Genomic DNA, 23662 nt, shown 5'->3' on the forward strand with positions numbered 1-23662 from the left:
GCAAGAATTCGGCAAACTTTTGAATAATAAAAACAACTCCACCGTACTTGATATCTAATATTTCAATAAAGCTCCAAGTTTTGGGCATGAGAAAATGGAGAGGCGAAAAATTACATTACGAAGGTCTAGCTGATATTGAAGCTTTCTTATCAAGCGGGCATGTTGGGATGAGATGTCATAGCGTGCGGTCACATGGAGTTATTACATGAATAAAATCGCTCGTACGACTTTCATTTCGACGTATCTAGTTCAAATTGTGATATAGTGGGTACGCGAATGTCATATAGACGTAGATACCTTCTGAGTACCGTAAAATAGAGTGAATTACGATTATTTATATCGAGTAGAGTAAGGTAGTTTGGTATATCATAAATGTTATGTCTTCTCCAATAGTTTTATCACAACCTTATTCACCGAATTCATGTCTGTTTACTTGCTGAACAGTTTACGGTGCATTTTTAGAGACATCTCGATATATTTTGAAAATAAATTAATGTAAAGCCAATTCATTCTAAATAAGTTAACATTAATCGTCTAAAATCTTCGAATCCAATACGAGATCTATCGAAGTCAATGATATAATATTTAAGAGGGCACGTGTAGCCGGTTTATTACTAAATCGTAAACATATTAAACATTTCCCAAGCCTGTACTTTGATGAAGACACTCTCTCCATCTATTATCTTATTGAATATTGTAAAAGCCCTCGCGTAATTCGAAAAATATTCTACTCGCAGTTCCCTAAACGTTTAATATTGGATAAAATACACCCTAACGTTCCTCCGTATTCCCCCGTTGTTCATATCGGCATGTTATTCAGATTATACACGAATATTTCAATGCTTTCTACTAAATTACAGCTCACGAAACTCTTTTGCTTAATGTCGTACGTCGACTGGAGCGTGCCGAGCGCTGCGCATCATGTTACAAGCGATAGCGAAATTGTATAGAAAAACATGTATGACAAAATACCTGAAAATCTATAATGATAATAAACAAACTTTTTTTTTATTACTTCTAATTTCACGGAGCTTCAATTTTTTAAGCATACACAAATTTTAAAGAAAGAACGTAAAAATAACGATTATATGATAATAACGTTGCCTAATGGGTAACCGGCTAATGGGTTCTCAGTCCCGCAGTTTTTTCCTAACCGCAAAGTCCGTATACAATTTGCATACTGTTATTATAGACGAAAAATTGCAACACATTAGGCGGCTCCGTCTTAAATTGTTAGAGAATGGATTTCCTTGAGCAAATACGCCCGTTTCATTATTCTAAACAACGAATAAATTTACCGAGGGAAAACAAAACAATTGTATTCATTTTGAGCGACTGCGGTTGCTGCATTACTTGATCAAATTATTCATTCCTACTTTTTATTTCCTCCCTTGTTCTTATACCTATTATTTCGTTCAACGTTAAAAGAATATCACCGGTATAACAGCATACCAAAAATAAACCAATTAACCTTCTGATTGGAATGGCTATATAAAATAAAAACGCTTCAAATGGCAACTGTCAGCATTTTGGACGATACGGTGCCCTTTAATTAGATTCGAACCGGGCATAACCGGCTTATTCCAGCTTAGGCCGGTTTCGCGTAAACACAGCCGTGCCACTGCAAAAATGACCAACTAATTGGCTTAGAACATTGTGTTACGCAGTTTCGGTATCCAATATTCAGTGAAATCGTGCTTTGAAAAAAAATACGCTTTTTCTTGTTAGTCCAATTTAGATAGTCGACTACCGGGTTGCGGAGCGCAGTGTTACCTACTTCTTTTGTTTGGGGATAAACATTTTGGGGCGATTAGCCGTATTAAACAGTACTCGGTAAATACTTTTTAACGTGGTCCCAAAAGTCCATTAAATGGCAAAGGTTTGTGGGGAATACGGCAAGATGGCGTGTTGGCGTGATTGTCGCGGTGAGTCGGCTTCCGCTTGCCGGTGCTTGTGTCCCGGATGCGTTACGTCTCCCGCCTCTACCGGCTGTTTCCAAACTCATCTTGCTTCTTTGTATGTGTACTTGCCACGACACACCGGAATTTAAGGGTTAAGTATTTTGCGCTACACTTTGTATTGTTTGCAGATAAGACGTTAGCTGAAGAAACAGAATCGAGCGCGTGTTCTTAAACGTTCGCGCATTTAAATTCTCACCTAAAGAATAAAAGCAGCTCACGAACATAGGAGTGTTAGAGAAAGTCAAAGCTCAACGAGCCTAAGAGGATCTCAAAGAACCTCTATTCGGTGGGTATGTTAATTTAACGAGCGTTTATTAAGCAAATAGCCGAGAGTTCTGTAACATAAAGGAAAGTGTTGTTAGGTCGTTCTGGGGCGGGATGCGCGTTATGTTAGTCACACTTCGTTGGGTGTCGCGCCAACCGACGCTCAGGTTCAAATACTTTCCATGTGTGTAAACAAAATGGTTCTTAAGGGACCGAATTTACATCACTTGATTTCTATCCAATTAATACCTTTAAACTCTTTGACGTGGCTCTAAAAGTTTACACTCCAATGACGCTTAAAGAAAATCTATTTTTAACCGTAAACTATAATAAGCCTTTAGTTATTGAAAGGTGACTTTTTATTTATACAAGTCCTATTTTAAGCCTGAACTAACGATTCTGATTGCTTATAACATATCTTTGTTTTTCTTAGCGTAACGTATTATATTTCAACAGATAATGTATCGCGTGTAGGATGACATGATTCTATATTTATATCATTCGTCAGAATCAACAACAGAAAATAAAACTGTAATTCTAGACTCCAAACAACACGCGAACAATAAAATAATAAAACAGTGCGCTGAAATAGAATATCTCTTAAAACATTTATAGTTGAGAGCAATGAAAAGTTTAACTTTAGAATACACTGTCAAGTTCTCGGCGTAAGTAAAGAGTAAAGCTTCATCTCCACAATATCATTGTTTCAAGCACGTTGGAAATAGAAAAAAGTAGGAGCGCGGTGAGTGTCCCAGTTATTCCCGGAGAGTTTCAGACGACCGCAACTAGACACGAACTTAGTTCAGTCGAGTCACCTCAAGAAAGCTTTCGCGTGTATTAAGCCTATAACAAACTGTGAACTTCCACTACACAGCCTCTGCAGTAAATTTTGGGTTTTATTGAGCCGTTTTTTTGGGTAGCTTTATGTGGAGACAACGTATGTTCTGTGACAGCACCATAAATTCGAATTTAAATAAAACAACCTTTTGTAATTCGAATTTTACTGACAGTAATATTGAAAGGATTTAACCGACCTTTATATGATCAAAACTGTTTTGTAATAATACTAACATAATTAACTTTTGCTTGAGTATATTACTACCAGATTATTGTAAATGTACCTTAAGTGAATTAATTGAGACTGGGGACTGGAAAGCCTATGTTGCTCATAAAGGTACATTCGGAGAAAAAGCGGTCTTGTAATTGTAGGGGGTGAACACACGAGCTATGATATGTATGTGTGTGGAGTAGAGCGCGTGTAGCATTGTAGTCGCTATTCATGTGAAGTTTGATGTATGGGGTAGCGTCACGGCCACCCGGCGTACTTGTCGGCGCCACTACTAACTATTTAAACTATGATTTCTCGATCCAGATATGACTACTTTCATCTAATTTTCGAACTACTGATCAATGTATATAATTAATCATACTAGGTTGGTAAGAAATACAAGTTTTTAATATAAAGATCAGAACTGAGTATTCTAAAATGTAAAACATTTTTATATTATTTTATTAATAACTGTAAGGTTCTCATTGAAGCCTACTTAGTATTTTATAGCAAGTATTGATTGCGGTTCTAATTACGTACTTTTCCGTGAAAACGTTTCTTAGTATTACGGCGCACGAAGTTGACAAGTGACGCGCATTACTATTCAATCGAGTTTTCCTAGTAGCAGTTGTTTGTTGTATAAATAGAGCACACAGCACGCTAGCTCGGCAGGCGCGGCGGGCGCGGGCCAGCCGCGCCGGCGCCTTGCCGTTTAAATCTTTAATTAGTACACGTTTTATACGACCGGAACAACCCCTATGACTTAAATGTCTATTTCAATTATTATGTTACTAACCCACGGTCTATAAGAGACTGTACGTATGAGTTTAATATCTGCATTTATATTTATTTATAAATGTGATCCAAAGCTTTACATATCATAACTATATAAGGTTCATTATGTTATAAGTAAGATTTAAAATTCTTATGATTAAATAAACAGTGATGTTTTCAGAAAACTGGTTAAATATTAAAAAAGTTTCATTAAAACGACCAGTTTCATGAAGAGCAAGGTTAAAAGTTTAGAGGTGACTGAATTTTAAAATGTCCCGACCAGGTTTCGTCTGTCTAGAATTCTTTCCTAAGAATACACTATTAAGAATTCATGCTACATTCGAACTCTACGCTGCTAACATTTTCTTTAAAAAGCAATACAATTGTAGATTGCATTGCGAGTTATTTATAAATATCGATCGACTGCCATTAGACTCCATATGGGGACGTTTTTCTGTAAACGTTCATAATGTTCCAGCAGTTACGTGTAGTGAATAAATTATTTGTTTGAGTAATGCTAAAGCGACACATGTACGTAGTTAATGTTGCAGTAGAAATGTAGTCGTAATGTCAGTTGGTTCGCAGCAAGCCGCGCGAGGGCAGCGAGGGCAGGTAGGGCGCGTATCGCTAGCACAATAATTTACTCGATTACCCGAAGCGCGTCGCGTGCCGCCACCACTACAAATAATTCATACGACCCGTCTAGTAATGGCCTTTTAGCTGCCCGTCTAACTTCAAATGTAGTTACGCCGATGTGGTTACAAACTATTGCTATTAAAGTAGCCACTAAAACCTTCAATTTATACTGTTCACATCGCCACATGTTGCTACAGGCATTATAGAAACCATTTCAAAAAGTTATAGAACGAATCGAAAAAGCTCTGCGAATCATTCCTCTTGATATGACAATTGCGTCTTACAGAGTTTTAGAGTATGCAAAATGAAACCATAATATGTATCATCAACGTTTATGTAACAACTTGTAACACTGAGTTCTTCCCAGTAGGCGCATCGCACTCTATCATAACTCCAGCTTTCAATTATTAATGCGAGCCTGCTCGGAGGCCTCCACAATAATTTTAGTGCGGCATTGTAATTTACCCGAGTCTAGTCGTCAAGTTCCCTGGTTGGGACATGTTTAACTTCATTAAGCATAATACGAGCCGCTCACAACATACTCGTTTAAGTCCAATCTAAGTTGTGTGAGAGGACGAGTTTACATGTGAATAAATTATTATCTTGCAGTCGGCAGAGTTAGTGGTGTGAAGCCAGCAAGCGTTGGGAGCTCGATGCACGAAATGTCTTTGAATTTGAGTTGCTCATTTAGATTTACCTATTTTGTAAGATATGATATTTTGAAGGATTTTAGAATGAAAAGTGACGGATGACGTACGTGATTTTTAAATATGTTCACTGAATATTTAGTTTAGATTTGCAACTAAACAAAATCTCTTTAATTATGAGAATTTTCATTAAATATTCAGGTCTAGTCTAGATGTAAAAATTAGTAGATCGTTAGGTTAACTGTAGAGTGCCAGCAGCATTATTAACGCTTAATTTCATAATAGCCAATTCAAAGTCCGTTATCTTATCTGTGAGACAGCAGGCCCCTATATTGTCTCCTGGTCTCATACGGGCACTGATTTCAGCAAGGATTTACTGCAACAGCGACGCCTGTGTATTTGACTAATCAACATTTTGTGGTCTCGCAAGAACAGCGCCGTACTGTGAGTATAACGTGCATGTAGTTTGTCAATTTGTGATATGCGTTACTAAAAATGTTTAACTAGCCGTAGCAATATTGTTAAAAACATTTGCATGAAGCAAATAGAATCAGCATAATTTATCAGACGTTTTTGGACAAGTTCCCTAATAGTGTAATAATTTAGCAAGAATGGCGTCGTAAGTTGATCTTGGCTATATGTTTCCAAAATTAATGAAAATACGAATAAGAGCGCAGTATCAGCGTGGCACATACGCGTACTCGCTCTACGGGAAGTTTGCCCGCCACTGAATAATTAACTTGCTAATGGCCAGATCGCAAATAAACTGAAATTATTGCACAACAACTTGGTCCGCGTTAGAACTATGAAACACGGCTACGTGTAGCTACGAACACTTTTATAACTGCCTATGTTGGCACTAACATTATTACCAACTTAAAAGGTAATTTACCCAAACATACTCTTACATAAGTTGAGCTCGTAGCAAATGGCTACGTCGTAGCACTCACGACGACAGAATGGAGACGGCCTTAAAATATTTATTATAAATGGAAAATTTATGGTTACTATAAATATTACTGTAAAATATTGCATGGAGCCATAGTTTTCGTCGAGCAAGAAGCAAGTTTGTGTAGCGATTGTCACGGCCCGCTGCGTAGGACATCTACGAAATAGTGAGCGGAGTAAAATATAAACATATTATCTTTCTAAGTAGATATTTACTTGATCTTCTTTCGTGTAAGGATAGAATCAGTACTCTACTTATGGTAACAAAGTTAATGACGAATAAAATTCTACGTGCTACATTTTCTATTGATGTAAGCTTTAATTACTGAGTGAAAAATGTGTTTTCATTCTATTATGATGTTTTTTTATTTAAACTGATATTTGATCTTATATTATATTCACGTAAGAGACTATCTTCTACGCATCTTAGTTCAGAGTCCCGCAGTCGCACAGCTCCAATATCATCGGATAATACCTCCGATTGAGACTGTTTCACCGCACACAATTTACATACTGTATTCGGGCACGTGCCACTTAAACTGCACTGATTGCCGTGTACCGCCAGATAATAAAACTTTTATAACATTTATTTGATCGGGAATCGAACGGATGTTTTATACATTTCGATCATTTCAAGTTGTGACCATTCTATAAAACGACGTGTACGACCACTTAAAGATGTCCGGGAGAAGTTTCCAGTTTGTTGTGAAAAGATTCTGTAGCTCTACACTATATCAGGTTTAAAAAAGGAGAAACCAATTTATTTTTTAATGCGATGTATTGTTTGTTATATTTCGTTTTGTTTTGTTTTTAGATAAAACTTTGTATTTTCTAGATTATATTTTATTGTTGGTTGCAAACTTGAGAATGTTGTGGACGTGGCGAGTAGTGTCAGGTCGTATAGGGAGTCTCCGTTGGCGCGGCGCGGTGCTGGGTAATGGCCCAAGTTCGGGTAAGCCCCGGGAAGCCCCCGGACGTGTGAGGAATGCGCCGCGCCCCGCCTTATTACATACGTGATTCTTATTTATATTATATTCGGAACGGCGAGAGAACGCGTTTCCGATATCGGCAGTCGGATTAACGCATTGCCGCCTTTTAGTGCTCGAAGTACTCAACAACTTTGTAAGAACCTTACAGAGTTCGTAAACATTGTAGGAAAACACTTTTACGGTTATAAGTTTGTTTTATAATGTATTTGATGGCTCTAAAATATAACAACGCTAAGTACCAGATTTACGACGTGTATCATAAAAATAATACATTTTAGTTGTATCAACAGCACATAAATCTACGGTATTCTAGCATTCGGAACGTAGGGACAGTATCGCTTTATTTATTTTAAAATATTACGTTTTTATATTTCCTTTTACATTTTATCCCCATTCATGGGCCCAAATCGATATAAAACATCCGGTAACAATATATCAAGTGTGAGAGGGACCTTTATAAAGTATTTTCGGTAGTGTCCTGCGGGCATGTTGGAGTTGTAAGAAAATCCGGGCGTCCCTGAGGGCCGGATGCACCGTTTCCGCCCAACCCGACGGTGACAACTGCTCCAATATTTCTTTGTACCAGTTACAGCTAACAGACGATTACGAACATTGTTTAATACCTTTTTGAGGTATTTTGGTATTATCATCCACCTACCAGTATGTAAATTTCTTGTTTCGTAGGTACAGTTTTCGTTTTCATAAGTTTATATCAGCGGGCCCAATTAAAGAAAAAATAGTCACCGTTTCGCTATTTCTCTGATTTTATGTGTTTAAGAATATTTTCTTTTTTAAAGATATTTTTCGTATAAACATATGAATTAATATTATTGAGACTAATTCAGTGCTGTTTATCCTACCTCAGCGTATCGTATGTCATTAGTGCATAATATTTGATACTGATGACGTCACATCGGATCGCGTCCATTGCCACAGTATTGATGCATTGTATCGACGCTTAAAGGATTAATTACGCCCAAACAACAATCCGATTCTATCTCGTTATAAACATTGGATAATAGAATACAATGGACAGTTGAACTTTATTTGATTTTCTTGATTACCGAACACAAAGAAACAATACACCTTACCTTTGTTGTATGCAGCTTTAATAACAAGAAGATACGTACCTGCAAAAAAATAAGTAAGGTTTTAAAAACCGGAAAATACAGACACTAAAATAAGAGGCTTAATAGTACTAAGTTACAATTAAGGCAGATTCCCATTGAGAATAAATTCCAAGCTAAAGCATCAAAATAATAATTATAAATTGCTGTATCTACCCTATTCATTTTCATATCCATACATCATGATATTACCGCGTTAATACCAATTAAGAACGGACGAAGATACATGTGTTTAGAGAAGTATAAAAAATCAACATTAATACAATTTAAGCTGTAATATCTGTCTAAATTATAACGGAGCGCAATTATTCAAAATTAATGGTGAAATTAATACTTTGACCGCTGTGTTAATTAAGAGCTTTATATTTACTGGTGAAATTGTAACGTTGATGTTTTAATTACATTTATTTAGCGCTAGAAATGTGGAAGCCGGTGTTCATTGACACGAGCGCCTATTCAAAACATTATGTTTACGGTTCATGCGATACTTTTAGCGAAGCCAAACATTCTGATTATTATGTTGGTTCCTTTATACACAAGAAACAAAAGAATATCCGATCGGATTTCCACAAAAGGGAAAGCGAAATGTTATGCATTTAAATCATTAGGAAAATAGTCAGGTTCAAATCAAAATGCGAGGACGTCTCTACCACCTTATTAAAGAACTTTGGAAGAAACAGTCTGTAATGCTGCTCGGTAACAGAATAACAACAAGTGAAAGCTTTCTCTATTCGGAAATCTGTTCTTCGACTCGCTTCACAGTTGATATTATTTTCTCTCTCGGAATATCTTTAAAGGAGACTGCCCGTTAATAGGTACACGGTGTGAATCCGTAAAAAGTTGCCTTTTGCATTACTACGACGTTTCGCACGAACCGAAATATTCCAGACGTGTATCACAATTTACATAAACTCCAACGTCATTCGAGATGTATTAAGGAGAATGTCATTCTGTGCTTTGATATGCGGTAGCGATGCAACCGGCTTGTGTACTGAATAATATGAAATGTCACCCATGAAAACCTTTAAATATTTTTCTTGTTATACCTATTGCATTTATTTTCGTTTAGAAGCAAGATCTTATGAAAAATCTATTTTATTTAAGAAACTAGTTCAAAAGTTTTCATTCTTACTTATTAATAATTATAACAGAAATAACCATGTTTCGAGAATCAATGTGCCGTCCGAATACTCACAGTGAGAAATATTCCGAAAAGTTTTAGAATCGGAATCTTTCCTCAAGTACTCGTGCCGAAAGTTGAACTTTGAATTATCAGAATATTAATCTGGAAATTATGAGTTATGTACAACAACATTTTTATTAAGTTTTATGTAAAAAAGATAAAATTACGATTTACTGAGCTGATTCTATCGTCCGTCAAGAAACATCAAACAAACCGCAGTCTTTTGAGTCCGGTAATGCGATAGTTTCTTTGACATGATAACGACCCGCCTTCGCCGGCTCATATCAACCGAATACATTATATTCTATTGACGCACAGTCGCACACCCCTGCCATACGCGGCGCCGGGAAATATTGAAAAGTATAAAGCTGCGTTCCATTCGCTTTGTCCAAAAGCCAAAGGTTCCCGGTTGTTACGAAAATTTTCATTTATTATTACATGAAAGATCAACAATATAACGTCAGAGGTCACTAAATAAAATGTGCAAAATAAAAACAAAATGTAATCCGAGTCAACTCGGCGGCCTGCAAACCGAGCCTAAGCTTCACGAGAGATAACAAACTTTTAATTGGATTTTTTTGTAGATTAAAACAATTATTACTGAGGAGTTTGTCAGAAGTAACGTCAAAGAAAAATATGTTAAATTACGAACCAACAGTTTGTTTTGTGTATTAAATTAATATTATATTGTTTGCAACAGCAATTACTAACTTATAAAATTAACCCTTCCGATAGAGTTAGGTGTTAGTTAGTACTGCGTCATCATAATAACGTCGGTGTAAGATGTCGTTTTACTCGTTATTTTTCGCTTGATTATCGATATCAATGAGCTTTTGAGCGACGGATTAAATTATATCCGAATATCGATTATGGATTTAAACTATGTGCGCAATCCTGTCGCTGGAGGATCGCTATTGTCTTTTAGAATTGGTGAATTCTGCCGACAATGAGCACTTTGTCGTCGCGCAGTGGTGCGTATATCGCTACAATTCATTCAGCGTACATTTTGTTGAACGCGTAACGTCACCGTCGAACCTATTTTCATCGCCATGCTAATATTTTTTTAATGCAGCTCAAAAAATGTTGCACATTTAAATTCTATTTTAAATATCTGTGAAGCCACAAATTAAACGAACATTATGACATTTTGATACAGACATTTTTTGTAAGTAATAATTAAATTGAATGAAAGTAAGCCGAAGAAGCTCGCTTGATAACATGCTGTACACGAATATTTGCATTTAATATACGATGTGAATTTAATGTGAACAAAATAATTTAAAAGAGACGACGTGGTAAAATCTAATTTACAGCGAGCGAATCCTTAATCCTTAACCAAACATCGCGGAGGGGGAAACTGGCGCATTAGCCGCGTCAGTCATCAGCAGAATGAATCATTACTTGAAGAGTGCGCCAGTGGCTCGTGTCAAAGAGCCTGTAGCTCAAAGGTCCTCGTGCCGCCCCTCCCCCCCCCCCCCCGCAAGCCGCGGCAGCCGCGCCCCGCGCTCGCCCGCAAGGAAGGGCTGATTGAAGGGCCACTCTAAAACCTCGACCACCCGCTCGTTCGTTCGCATTCAAGGGTCGAATCCGGATTATAGGGCGCCAAAGTCTGCACCTTCATCAGATATGTATAAATTTGTTTGCAGATCGGCAATTGAGGCGCCGAAAATTGTAGTCTGTGTGTAATTTCGCTCCATTCAATGTCCAAAATGAAATGTATTAGATTACACTGCCTTATGATAAGGCCTGGGAAGCGAGGGAGTCCGGGGTAATGTGCTTACGTAATTGAAACATTTCAATCACGTCAGCGCTCTTTGCCTTTGGAAAAGTTCCGCGGAAATGATTTTGAATGATCATGTCGTAGGTATCATGGAGGACTACACGTACTGAGCTGTGTCCCCGACGCCTCACACGTGTGTCGGCACACTTCGATACCTTAAGGCGAAGTTGCCGTGTAAGTTATTATAAGAGAGGTGCGCCGAGGGAAATGAATGTCGAGTAGGGCGACCCGTTGTCATTCATATTAGCTGCGACGGCTTAAATTTGTAATCACACTGCGCCAATTCATGGGTGTTTCGCGACATAACTGTGATGAAAATAGGAAAACGGAAAAGTAAGCACTCCCAGTAAAAAGTAAATACCCGTGTTGATAAAATTGAGAAGAAAGCTATGAGTCGTTCTGTGGATCGTGGCTCAGATTTAAATTGTTATGCATTATGGGACAGTGTAATCTCCGAGGTATTATCATAACAGTTTGACCTAAAGCGAAGGAGAGCCGTGGAGAGTTGAAGGTTTGTAGGAAAATGTTATTATTAGACATTCTGCTATGATGGCTCTACCCTGTGATTGCAATATTGAAAGAGATACATAAATGACGATATTTAAAAAAGATCAAGCATAACGACAGAAATTTATACATCATTAGAAGCGTCTAAATCGCGGGGCATAAAGCTCAGCAGCGGAAGGACAAGCGTGCCTTCATAACACTCATGGATGACGAAGTCCGTCGTAACACAAAATGATTACACACATAAAGAACCTTATCTCTTTACATTCTACACTGGCATAAACCGGTTACAGTCGGGAGTAACTGTTCCACAACCGCTCGAATGTTTACGCGAGTTTTACGCACCAATCTCGCCGCCACCGACGTTCCGCTAGAAATTGAAAACGGAATTATGATGAAATAAAAATGGAACACAAACTGCTTCAGTGACATGGTCGAGCAGCGAGCGCTGAGAGGCACGGGCGTCGCGCTGCAGGCAACTGCTGACTAGACATCAGGAAATGTACGCTGTGCCGCCGGATATCAGCGAATGTGTTCCAATTTTAAGTGAGCCAACGAAAATTGATTCTGCTCAATTTTACGTAAACATGACGAGAGGATGCATTGATTGAACTAAATCCGGATTGGATTCGCGCCTCGTGCTCACGACCATTATTGACTGTGGACGTAGCCGCCGGCTACGAGAGACTCGCTCCGCGAATACATAACGTCTACGGACCCAATCCGATGTAGCTGCTATGAGCATTGTAACAATCCTACGATTGTGAATCCGTAGCATTGAAATAGTTTCTCAACTAGAGGCGGTTAATTACTCAGTACATGTGCATGGTTTACTTTCAATAAACGCTGTAGGGCCAGCGGAATGCGGCAGAAATATTTAGAATATGTGCGTAGCCTCAATCACGATTCCGAATTACGGCTACCTGTATTGTCCGCACATACAAGTAATTACTTGTCAGTATGTAGATTGGAATACCTACAATGTAGAATTGAAAATACTAATGAAATAGTAAACACTAATGGAAATCCAATCAAATTACTCATGTAAAGACTCACTTGAGAGTCTTCGTCATAATGTAAACGAGGATGACGCTTCATGAAACAAATTGCATGTAAAGCTTCGATATAAATGTGTTTTTAATTATCACGGAGCAGGATGAAAATGAATGTAATTTGATCTGCAAACGGAGCGTTTTAGCCTTTATGTCAGCTCTCTGTATTTAAATAGAACAATTAAAAGCGGTCAAGCGTTCTACGTAAACATTTTTACGTCCGCCTGTTGTTAGCGCGCGCTCTGAATTTGCATTTTACACCGAGTCGCGTTCGCTTGCATCTGATTCCGCACTTCATTGCAACCTGGCAATTAGCAAGGAATCACTCGTCTGGATTTATTGATATAAGACCTATCTTAATTAACACTGACTTTTTAAACATTTGTTTTGATGCGATAGCCATTTAGCTAACGCTTGCAAGCGTTAATGATTCGTATTGTGGGCTTTTTTCTTCTGTTCTTTGTTAATGTACTGTTATTTAACACAGCATTTTAAACAAAGCATTCATGGCTTAAATTTGTCTACAAAGTATGACATCGAATTTAAAGGCAGTTGACGTAAATACTAGTCTAAAATTCGTGTGTGCGAATAGTCATGATAAAACTCTTGCTAGTTGCAATTCCCATGCGGTCAGCGAAAAATTCTCTCGGATGCAGTGTGTATGTAACGTGGTTGGCTTTTTGTGAACTGACACTGGCTCTACCTGACTGGGGGCTGCGGAATACTACTCTCTTCAAATACTTGTATTTTTTGCTTCAAACAAAGGATTTACAGACAAACTGAGCTATTGGAATGGCAGGCGCCCTGGCGGTGATGTGCTATACAAAACGACTCCTATAGCAATCACAGAGGAATACTCTTTTGTTTCACTGTTGGTAGATACAGTAAAATTGTAAGACGCGGAACAGGAATATTCACAAAATATTTATTCTCGAAAGATGCCTTTAGAGGAAAGGAATACGCGTGTAGCGTAGCTCACATCTTCCATTGAACATTAATTTAGCTTGTTAGGGAAAGGTCGCGGGACAAGAGAATTGTATTACCAAACCACTTATCCTTGTAAAACGTTGCGTTACCGTGAACGGCAAACTCGATCGGAGGTGCACTCACCCGCCGACGTGTCTGTGGTAGGGGCTTAAATATTGAGCTAGCTGCGTCTCGAGGTAAACATTTTTGATTGAGCCGGTACCAACAACATTTTCCTTGGAATCGTTGAAAGAATTTCTCCGCATTTGCATTTACCTTTGGTACGAAAAATAAAGTTTCGATTATGTATTTTTGGAGCGCCTACTGGGAATGATGTCTCAGCAATGCTTATACAGGTCTGCTTGTTAAGAGTTTCATTCTTATAGAATCGAAGCACGTAAAAATTAATATAGAATTACTTATTTGTTCTATACTATCTGACACGAAACTCAGCGTGGAAGACTTCTAACTACTGGTTTAATCTGAATAGTTTTATTCTGAGACATGAGCCCTATTTGTAGAAAATTCCATGTTCGCAAGTACATCTGACCATTCTGAACTACCTCTCAATCTTACTGTCTTAGTGATTACTACAATTTCCCCATAAGGCCTTCGGTCATTAAAGGACTGATAAGAATGTAATAGGAGAATGTTATTTGCGGTTGGGACGATAAGTGAGGGCGTGGAGTTTCCAATACGGGAGGACAGTAACCCCTAAAGTTCAGTGACATTAGCTTACGGATACCTTATAACTAGTCGCCGGTTACACGCTAGTTTCAAAGCATACTTTAATTGTAGATAATTTTGGATTTAATTGTAAAGAAATTTTCAGGAATAATTTTCGACTGTTTATACTTATATGATTATTAAAAGTTTAATACTCCTTCTTGTTCTCAAGTAGTAACAAAAGTGTATACATAATTAGTTTTCCAAGAACTTTAGTTCAATTTGGGAGACGAAACATATTATTCTAGATTATTATTGTAAATCATTCTACATTTACATTGCATTAGCTATGTATAACATAGAAGGGAGAACAACAAACAATTCCCAGTAACAACAAAATCAAACGATGTACATTTCAATACGAAGGTAATTTTCATAATTGAAAGGGAAACCGGTTTCATTATTTATTTAGAAATAGTGGTCTGTGATTTTGTAGGGCTTTAATGGTTGTTATTAAATTGTTAGCGACGCTCGTTACAGTGAATCGACGGCAGACTGAATTAAACAGTAGTTTGTGTACAATTAGAATTGATAGCGTATCAATTACATTGCATATAATTGGAGGGTACGACTTAGGTAGTTACGGGTGCGTTGTCCGCCATTACCTTTTAAAACTCACTTTTATACTTCTTTAAAATCGCTTACAATTTTAGACGACGCTATTTGCCCGTAATGCTCAAACATCTGTTTAAGATTATTTGAGGAAGCCAACAAAATTCAGTATCAAAGCGGCAATTAAATAGAACATTAAAAGTGAAACGGAACCTCCACCTTTAATTACGGCGGCTGCTTTCTTTCCTTAACGAAATTTTATTACAATGACAATACGCAAGAGCACGCCCATTAAATTATTTGTGCGGCGGACTAAGGCTCTGCGGCGTTGAGCCAAAATTACTTATTGTATAAAAAAACATTCTCGGTAAATGGTGTCAAATCATCGTTGTTTACTGGAGGTTGGGCGGGTGCCGCATAAATCATAATATTCGTAACGAGTGTAAGACGCTGCAAGGGTATTGAAGTCTTCGCAACGTTCCCTCTATAATTCAAATGCGGCCTCCTCCGTTCTCAGCGGAAAAGTTGAGCTTTCCGCAGATTTTAAAATGTTGCGGATACATCACGTATGTGTAGCGAACACTGTCCTCATACATCCTCGCATTTACATTGCTTCCTAAATAATATTTTGCGAGATTTGTTTGAATTTTTATTCGGATATTTTTCAGCAGTGCTGTGTTTGAACCCTCCTGTAATCCTACTTTCGACTAAATAATAAATTCATATTTTGATGTTTCGGATTATCGTATGTTGCATAATAATTCAGTAAAGACCGGACCATATTTTATATAACTTTGGAGGAGTCTTTATCTTTATATTCTGAGCCCTTAGTTATACGTAGCTATTTCATCAAGTATTACTTTGACCACTACTAAAATTAATTACGGCTAAGATAAAATTACTCATTCATGATGTGACGAGTATTTGAACCCATTCATAATGTTACCAGCATTAGTCCCTAACTTTTACGGATCCCTTCGTAATAAAATACTTAGTTGTGTAATACTGTGAATATTTTCAGAAGTAAGCGTAGCAACATTTTTGGGCTTAAGGTACAAAACGTAACACAGTCGGATTATGAATAATAGCGGAGTATGAGCCCACTCGGCACATGATATACTGTACTTTTATGTACACCTATATTGTCCTTGGTTACACGTATCTAAAATTCATGCTCTAAATACAGAGCTGCGCGGTTGAGCACACACTTCGTGGTCTTTTATTGCTAACCACACGAAAGCAATCTTGAACACGCCGGGTAGACCGCCTCTTTTCAGTTTCTTTTTTTTTAACTCTTTCAAACGATTTTCGAAGGAAAACGTTAAATATCAAATGTGAAGTATCGCCCTGCAGTCTCCAACTGAAGTGCCTACGGGCAACGAGAATTTCCGAGAAAGAGAATTTTCGTGACTTTTCCCATTCCTGCGTTTCTCATCCTACCGTTTTACATTTAAAAGTTTCAAAATTATGTTATCAAAAGAGGCATCTACACAATTACTGCAATATGATTTAATTCAACGTTGTACTTAATAACTTGAAATCCCGCGAGTTGTTGGGTAAAATGAGTTGAAAACTTTTCGGATACCGAGCGATAAGCCTAATCAGAAGACAGTAGGTGCTAATTGATCAATGGCAGAGTCATTTAACGAATAAGTGTTTTAGCGGAAGTAAGATCGTTCGGAACAGACGCAAGACGTTTTAAAACAATGCGCATCATTCAAATATCCCATTAAATCGTGCGATTTAGCTCGGAGGAGCGGGTTCGGGTAAATTAAGCAAATTAAGAGCTCGCTCCTGAGACAGTAATTACTGCGCGTCTGTACTTGGCCACCGACCAAGTACGGTGCCTACTTATACTATGTCCCGCTCGATTTATGAGGGACTCGATTTTCCGATTTTCGAACGTAACTCAATTGGTTCAAACCCCATGGGCACGCTATGGATTATGAATGTTATCGTAGGCGCGCTGTATCGCCCGCCGAACAAGTTTTTCCTCGATTCAGTGTATTTGTGGATTATAGACGTCAGCTGTCTGGGTACTGAATACCTTCATAATCTTTTATAAAATAAATAAGTCAAGATATTACTGTGAAAATTTGGGCCTGCTTTTGGTTTTATAAAAATAATAAATTAAAAAATACTAATTTTCTTTTTTTAAAGTAAATTCTGCGACGCCTGATAAATCTAAATTATTTTCTGGTTCCAAGTATGAAATAAATCATAAATCTGTACATCTGAAACCCGCTGACATATAGCAGAGTAAGTTTGAAATAAGACTAATTGAAAAGTTTGTTTAACGACCTTCAGTAGATATTCCGTAGAACCTGTAACTCTAGATAACTTTCCGCCGGCATTACGGTAGCTGTAGCGCTCGGAAGTAATAAAATGTTGGCTAAAATGTAAGAAACGGTGACAGAATGCCACGTTATCAAGTAAAACAGCTGTAGTGCAGGCGCGTAGGCGGGCGGCGCGGCTCGCTCAGGCCTATCGACTCGGCTCGCCCTCGCGCTTGCACTCACTCACCTCAAGGTCACCGCCGACGACCACCACCGACCTGCTCCGACCGAGCCCTAAGCGCAACCCCGCCGCGCCCCTCTTCTTACATTTCGACTACCCACTTTAAAAATTTAAAGTATCCCTCGTCCTTCCGGCACATTTTCCCGGGTGAGGGCGACCGGCGCCCGTGGCGTCCCTGAGAAAACTGACGGACGTCGCCGGTCCTCGTCGGGTTATATAGGCGGCTGCGGGGCGGGGCGTCGGCGCGCGTTGCGCCGTCGATTCGCGAACTCGATAAATAAATTAATTAAAAGTGCAAGTGAGTGATCGCCTGCGTGCAGTCGACCTGCGAACTCCTCTAGAGCTTCCCCTTAATTGGAATTTCAGACCCACCAGATACTTGGCTAAGGCACGGATTGTTTTCCAGTTCAGGATTTACGAGCAGCTCGTAGGGAGGTCTCCAAACGTGGCGTTTGAACGAGCTCGTCCGAGATTGAACCTGATTTATATCGTCCTCTTGTACAACCTCATGTATAACAATGTCTCAATTTGTTCTTAGGAAAAGGATGTATTAACACATAGCCGAGTCAGTATAGACGTAGACACGGAAATTAAACGCCGAGAAGTGACGGCGAGACATTTTCATTCTACAAAAAGTTGTATTTTAATCGCAATTTTTACAACAGTTTTATTATAGCATTAAACTTGCACCAACAGTCGTATTAACGAATTCACAAATAGTTGAACGACAACCTGTTTGGAAAATCCATGAAACGTTTTATTCCTGTTACACAAAAGCTAGTTACCGCTGCACGAATGAAGTCTGGACAAGTAATAGAAAAAAGCAAACGGATCTGTGTGGGCAGTAACGGAGTTAATCACTTCGTTACTGGTCTAGTAACTTGAACCCTTTCAGGTTCGAAGAAAAGCTGATTGCGTCGAGGAGTGACGTCACGAGCCATGGCGGAATACCGACGTCTAGTGTCGGGGACAATAAGTAAGTATATACATAGACGGCCGAATAGAAGGCAAGAGCCGCTGTCTGTTTGGGAGTAACAAGCCTCGCAGAAATGTTGCCGAAACACAAGCTTTTGTATGTTTGGACGCTTCGTAGTTTTTTCGAAATATTGCTCTGAAAATCGACTTTGTTTGACTTGTATGTGTGCGAGTCGGAGAGGGTAGCTTTGTAATTCGTAACTACTATCTTTTAAAATAAGTTTAATTTCATATGGGTAATACACATATAGACAATTCATTTACGAAAATCTTTTTTTAGTACAATGAAAAATATAATTTAAAATATCATATAACGTGAGACATCAGAACGTGAAATATTATATAAATCTGTGACCCGACCTTTTGAATTGACTGAACGTGTTATGCAACAAATAACTTTGACCGGCAAAGTATTTTTGTTACACATATGAGTATATTGTGTTCTCTACTTTTCTTTTGGAATTAGAAAATTTAAAGGTCTTATTTCTGATAATGTTATTATTTTAAGGCCAGTTTAAGTCTGTATAAACATTTTTTTATGAAAAAGAAACTGCATCCTCCTTTATAGTAAAGTCGACAACTATACAGGTTGTATAGCTAACAAACCTTTTTCAATGTATAGGCTGTATAAGTTAGTCGGATATTACTCAAATGTAGGAACGTAGTCTGTGAAACGGTTGGAATTTTATGTCCCCTATTGAGAGAACTCGAAGCTAGTTCAGTGGGTAAAATTACCCCAATGTTCCTAGAATACCCAAATTCAATAATGAAAACTGTGGATCGGCTGGAAATCTCGGCTTGAGTATAAATTAGATAAATATACTTAGATACATAAGCAGTGCATTCGTAGACTATACTCGTAGTATAAGATAAAATATTATTTTTTGATATTAAGTATAATTCTCATGTGACATATTTATCGCGTGTAATATTAGCATATTAAAAAGTTTTGGTTATAAAATATTATTACTCTTCTATTTATATTTTTTTTTTTAGTTTATAAAAATAGGCCTTTCCGTTGCAGGGTGTCATTTGGAAACAAGCTGGTATTATTTTTATGTTTTACTTTATCAATACTTCAGTATCTTCATAAGAGTTGAAGAATAGATATGACATGCTACGATAGCACATGCTTTTGGCCGTAAGTTTATTAAACGCACGAGAATATTTTGTAAGGCCTGCACAATTCGCAGTCTAGACATGAAGCCCGCATATACTAATGTCTGCGAGATTTGAGTTCGAAAACGCGTGACTTTTTATCATGTACCTACTAATGTGGATTTTAAAAAAGAGTTTAAATATTTTAAAGACTACAATCAGAAATACTTTAATCATACCTTTACGAAAAATTATAATCTGTCGATTGAAAACGAATAAAAAGACAAGCAAATACTAAAGCAGCCAAATGACCATAATATATTATAAGCAGTAACATTCAAAAATTCGAAAAAGGAAATGATACTGATACAAACTTCGTAGACGTTCTTAAAAAAAAAAACAAAGACAAGTAGAAAATATACCGAATTACTTATAATATCTGCATATTTTTTTTGTATACAGTACAGACAGTTTTTATAATAGTCAAAACTTCAACAATAACCAGTACCAAAAAAAAATATTTTCAATCAGAACATATCCTTTTTTGTGTGGCCTGCATGGAGTCCACGTTCGAAGCTCGCCGGCCGGACTGAATATAATCTGTATTGTATATGGCGGGCTGTAGCATCGATCATGTTAATTTAATCGCATTACAAGTCACGTGAAAGCAAGCCGCCGACCTGTTGGATACGGACGGGGAATACAGAGTACTTACCTATATTAACTATGATGTACTATACTCAAGTAATACACTTAATAATGTTATAGAGTTCAAGCATGTTTGAATTTCGAATGGTTATTACTTTTGTTATTGGATTTGATACTTGGTTTTGCACGCGGTTTGGGTGTTGCAGAAACAGCTTGAAATTTAAGGTGTCTTAAATCACTGTTTTTTATTAATTGGCTAAGTGGTTTGTACTCGTACGGACAGAAAGTTAGTTTTTTTTTTAACAAACTTAACAGCATCGGCAAGCTTTGTATTTTCGTCGTACAGCTTTTGAATGATTTAATAAATAACTAGTTAAAAAGATGTAAAAGGGGATGTATAGGGAGGTGATTATTCCTATAAATCACATTACACGTTTTCTTCTTGGCAAACAAAAAAGCGTTCAATATTGACTAACGTTTTTTTTTAAACATATTGTATTCAGTTGTTACTATCAACTAGAGACTTATCTTTGAAACTCGACACTAGCGCTAATTTATGCAGTGGCACCAGTTGGAACTACGCTCGACCGACAGCTAACGATGACGCTTATACTTGTTCCCTACACCATCTTGGTTTGTTGGATAGTACCATTTCAGGGTCAATAAAATTTGATTTTTATACGTCCACACCAGTGTCGGAACAAAGCCTATTTGCCGGCTTCATTAGAATATGGGGATGGAAGTATGAATCATATGTGGTTTTTCATGTCTCATACTGATATGAATCATCCACCTGTTTCACTTTTTTGTATGAAGATAAATTAAAAAAAAAACATATCAAAACTCCAAATCGGAACACAATGACTAGTGATATTCACTAGTCTTTATAAAGTTTTTAGCACCTTTTGCAAAAACATGTTGATTAGTCATGTTTTTAAATAAACAAATCATTTTTGTATAAATTGTTACGTCACTTGCGACGGGACAGGTAATTTCAGGACTTTGTATATGAGCCCGGATAGCTCAGTCGGTAGAGCATTGGACTTTTAATCCAAGGGTCCAGGGTTCAAGTCCCTGTTCGGGCGGCCTCTTTTTGCATTTTGTTTTAGATCTACTTGAAATCTTTATCAAACCAACTCGTTTATTTTGGTTGATTATGTAAGATCGATCAAATTATTACATTAGTATAACAGGTTTAGAGTAGGATTAAAGACTAAGCAGTATGGGACATTATAATGAGCTTCATTTGAGTTTTGGATTGATAAAAAAACCGTACTCCCCGCCACGATACCTTTAGACTTTACTTATCATATGATCAATGTCATAATTTCGGCAACCTTCCCTGAGCCCCTGTGGCCTAATGGATAAGGCATCGGCCTCCTAAGCCGGGGATTGTGGGTTCGAGTCCCACCAGGGGTAACATATATTTTTGGATTAATAAGTAATTTTGGTCTTGTAGCAAATTAAATAAAACTTAAAACTTTGTGAGTGATTGTGCAAAAATAATTTTCTTGTTTTCCTGCAGATGGCACTGAAGTTTACTTTTAGTAGTTATGTAACGAGCATGAAACTGATGCTACACCTAAATGCAGGTGAAAATTCACGCTTAATAAAATTTAACGAGGATCTGAAGTCCGGTCGCGACTTAGGAAATGTACGCTATATGCTTTTAAACTTCAAATCGCTTGCATGTGAGTGTAGCTTAGTACAACGATCTTTCTCACAGAAGTACCTACAGCGGTATCGATGATTGTTTGTTGTCACTGTTCTATTGTAGAATAATTTAGGTAAAATGATTCACAGATTCCTCGGTTTACTACATTCAATATACGCATAATAAGCTCTTTATTACGTCGTACAGTCGCAATAAAGAGCAATAGAAATTGTGAAATGCCTTCAATATTGAAATGTCGACCCAGTTCGCGTGGCTGCGGGGGGCCGGGGTGGGTGCGGCCGGCAGAGGGCCGGGGGGGGGGTGTACTGGAGGGGGCGGCTACGTCACTACAACTTATTAATAATGGCTCGTCATAGCCCTCATTTATCGGTTAAATAACAATAATACTTTCTTACTGTCCATATTTATAGGCATATACGTATTAAGTGAGCTTTCTCGTAAGGCTAGGTTTGGAGACCAGGGCCGCGGCGGCGCGGCGCACCTATGTATCCTTGTTGCCAAGTGACGGATTCGTTGACCGTTTATTTTTCATGGGGAAATTTGTATCAGTAATAAACTCTGGAATACCTGTTTTACGTGCCCTGAACTCGTGAATGAGATTACACTACTTACTACGATTACATTAGGTATAATGCGTGTTTTTGTGGTAATACTAATAGGTACATTTTATTTCATATACAACAATTATTTGAGTAGTCTGAAAGTCTATCTATCGCCGCATTAAGTGTCGGACGGTAAAGATAACAGTATGTCACTAAGTTTCTATCTTTATTAAAGCACTGCCGACCATACGTATTGATCCTGAAGACCCCAAACAAAACTACTGTGTTGGTATTAAAACAAAAATGTCACAAGGTTTTAACAATAAGCTTTACGTAAAATAGGTAGTATGAATTTCATAATAATAATGTTATTCGTAGTGTTGAGCTGAGTGGCGATGACAGCGCCCCATGCGGCGAGAGGCGAAATGCGCCTGTCACTTTCCTGTCACCGACATTGCGAAAACAATATCTACCGTTATTTCCATGTAATAACTCTATCGTTATCGGACGTCTAAAACATAACGACGTTTGTGTACATTTCAATGTGAAAATTGCATTAACTAGAACATCATTTGTTTCAAAACGTGAATGCATGGATTTGCACAGATACGTACTTAAATTGTTTATTAAAATGTAGGTAACTGAATTTGAAATCTATTAAGATTATTTTCATATAAATCGAAACCAAAGCCGCAAAATGTTTCAACATATTTTAAGCCAGCAGAATAAGAAACCGGAGAGATCAATTAAGCAAGTAACTAACATTTAGTTATAATTTCATTGAGATTTACTTAGAAACCTGACTAATAAATCATTGTAATTATGTGACAAATGCAAACTTGTAAAAGAGGTCATTAAATTCCTATTTGACGCAAGGTACCTCTTGTCCGAACGAGGTACGTCAAAATATGCATTTTCACATATTGTTACGTAAGTAGGTGGTGAGTACGGTGGGGTCGTGGCAGTCTGCGTAGTTGCTGACCCGCGGTATAATGGCGCCGCTCTCTCGTAAACCCACCGCGAGATGGCGCTGCTAGTTTTATTGCC

The 23662-nt window shown here is 37.8% G+C and overlaps 1 protein-coding gene and 2 non-coding genes across 3 annotated transcripts in view; 2 read left to right on the forward strand and 1 right to left on the reverse strand.

Moving 5' to 3' along the window:
- LOC113498688 (matrix metalloproteinase-2-like) overlaps window positions 1-23662 on the reverse strand; it is a 143075-nt gene that overhangs the window by 65677 nt on the left and 53736 nt on the right. The gene's annotated exons all lie outside the window — the stretch shown is intronic.
- Trnak-uuu lies at window positions 21411-21483 on the forward strand. Its single transcript has one exon. It is a non-coding gene; the product is annotated as a tRNA-Lys (tRNA).
- Window positions 21745-21817, forward strand: Trnar-ccu. The gene has a single exon. It is a non-coding gene; the product is annotated as a tRNA-Arg (tRNA).

This window comes from Trichoplusia ni, chromosome 11 (assembly GCF_003590095.1).
Source record: "Trichoplusia ni isolate ovarian cell line Hi5 chromosome 11, tn1, whole genome shotgun sequence".
Classification (NCBI taxonomy): Eukaryota; Metazoa; Arthropoda; class Insecta; order Lepidoptera; family Noctuidae; genus Trichoplusia; species Trichoplusia ni.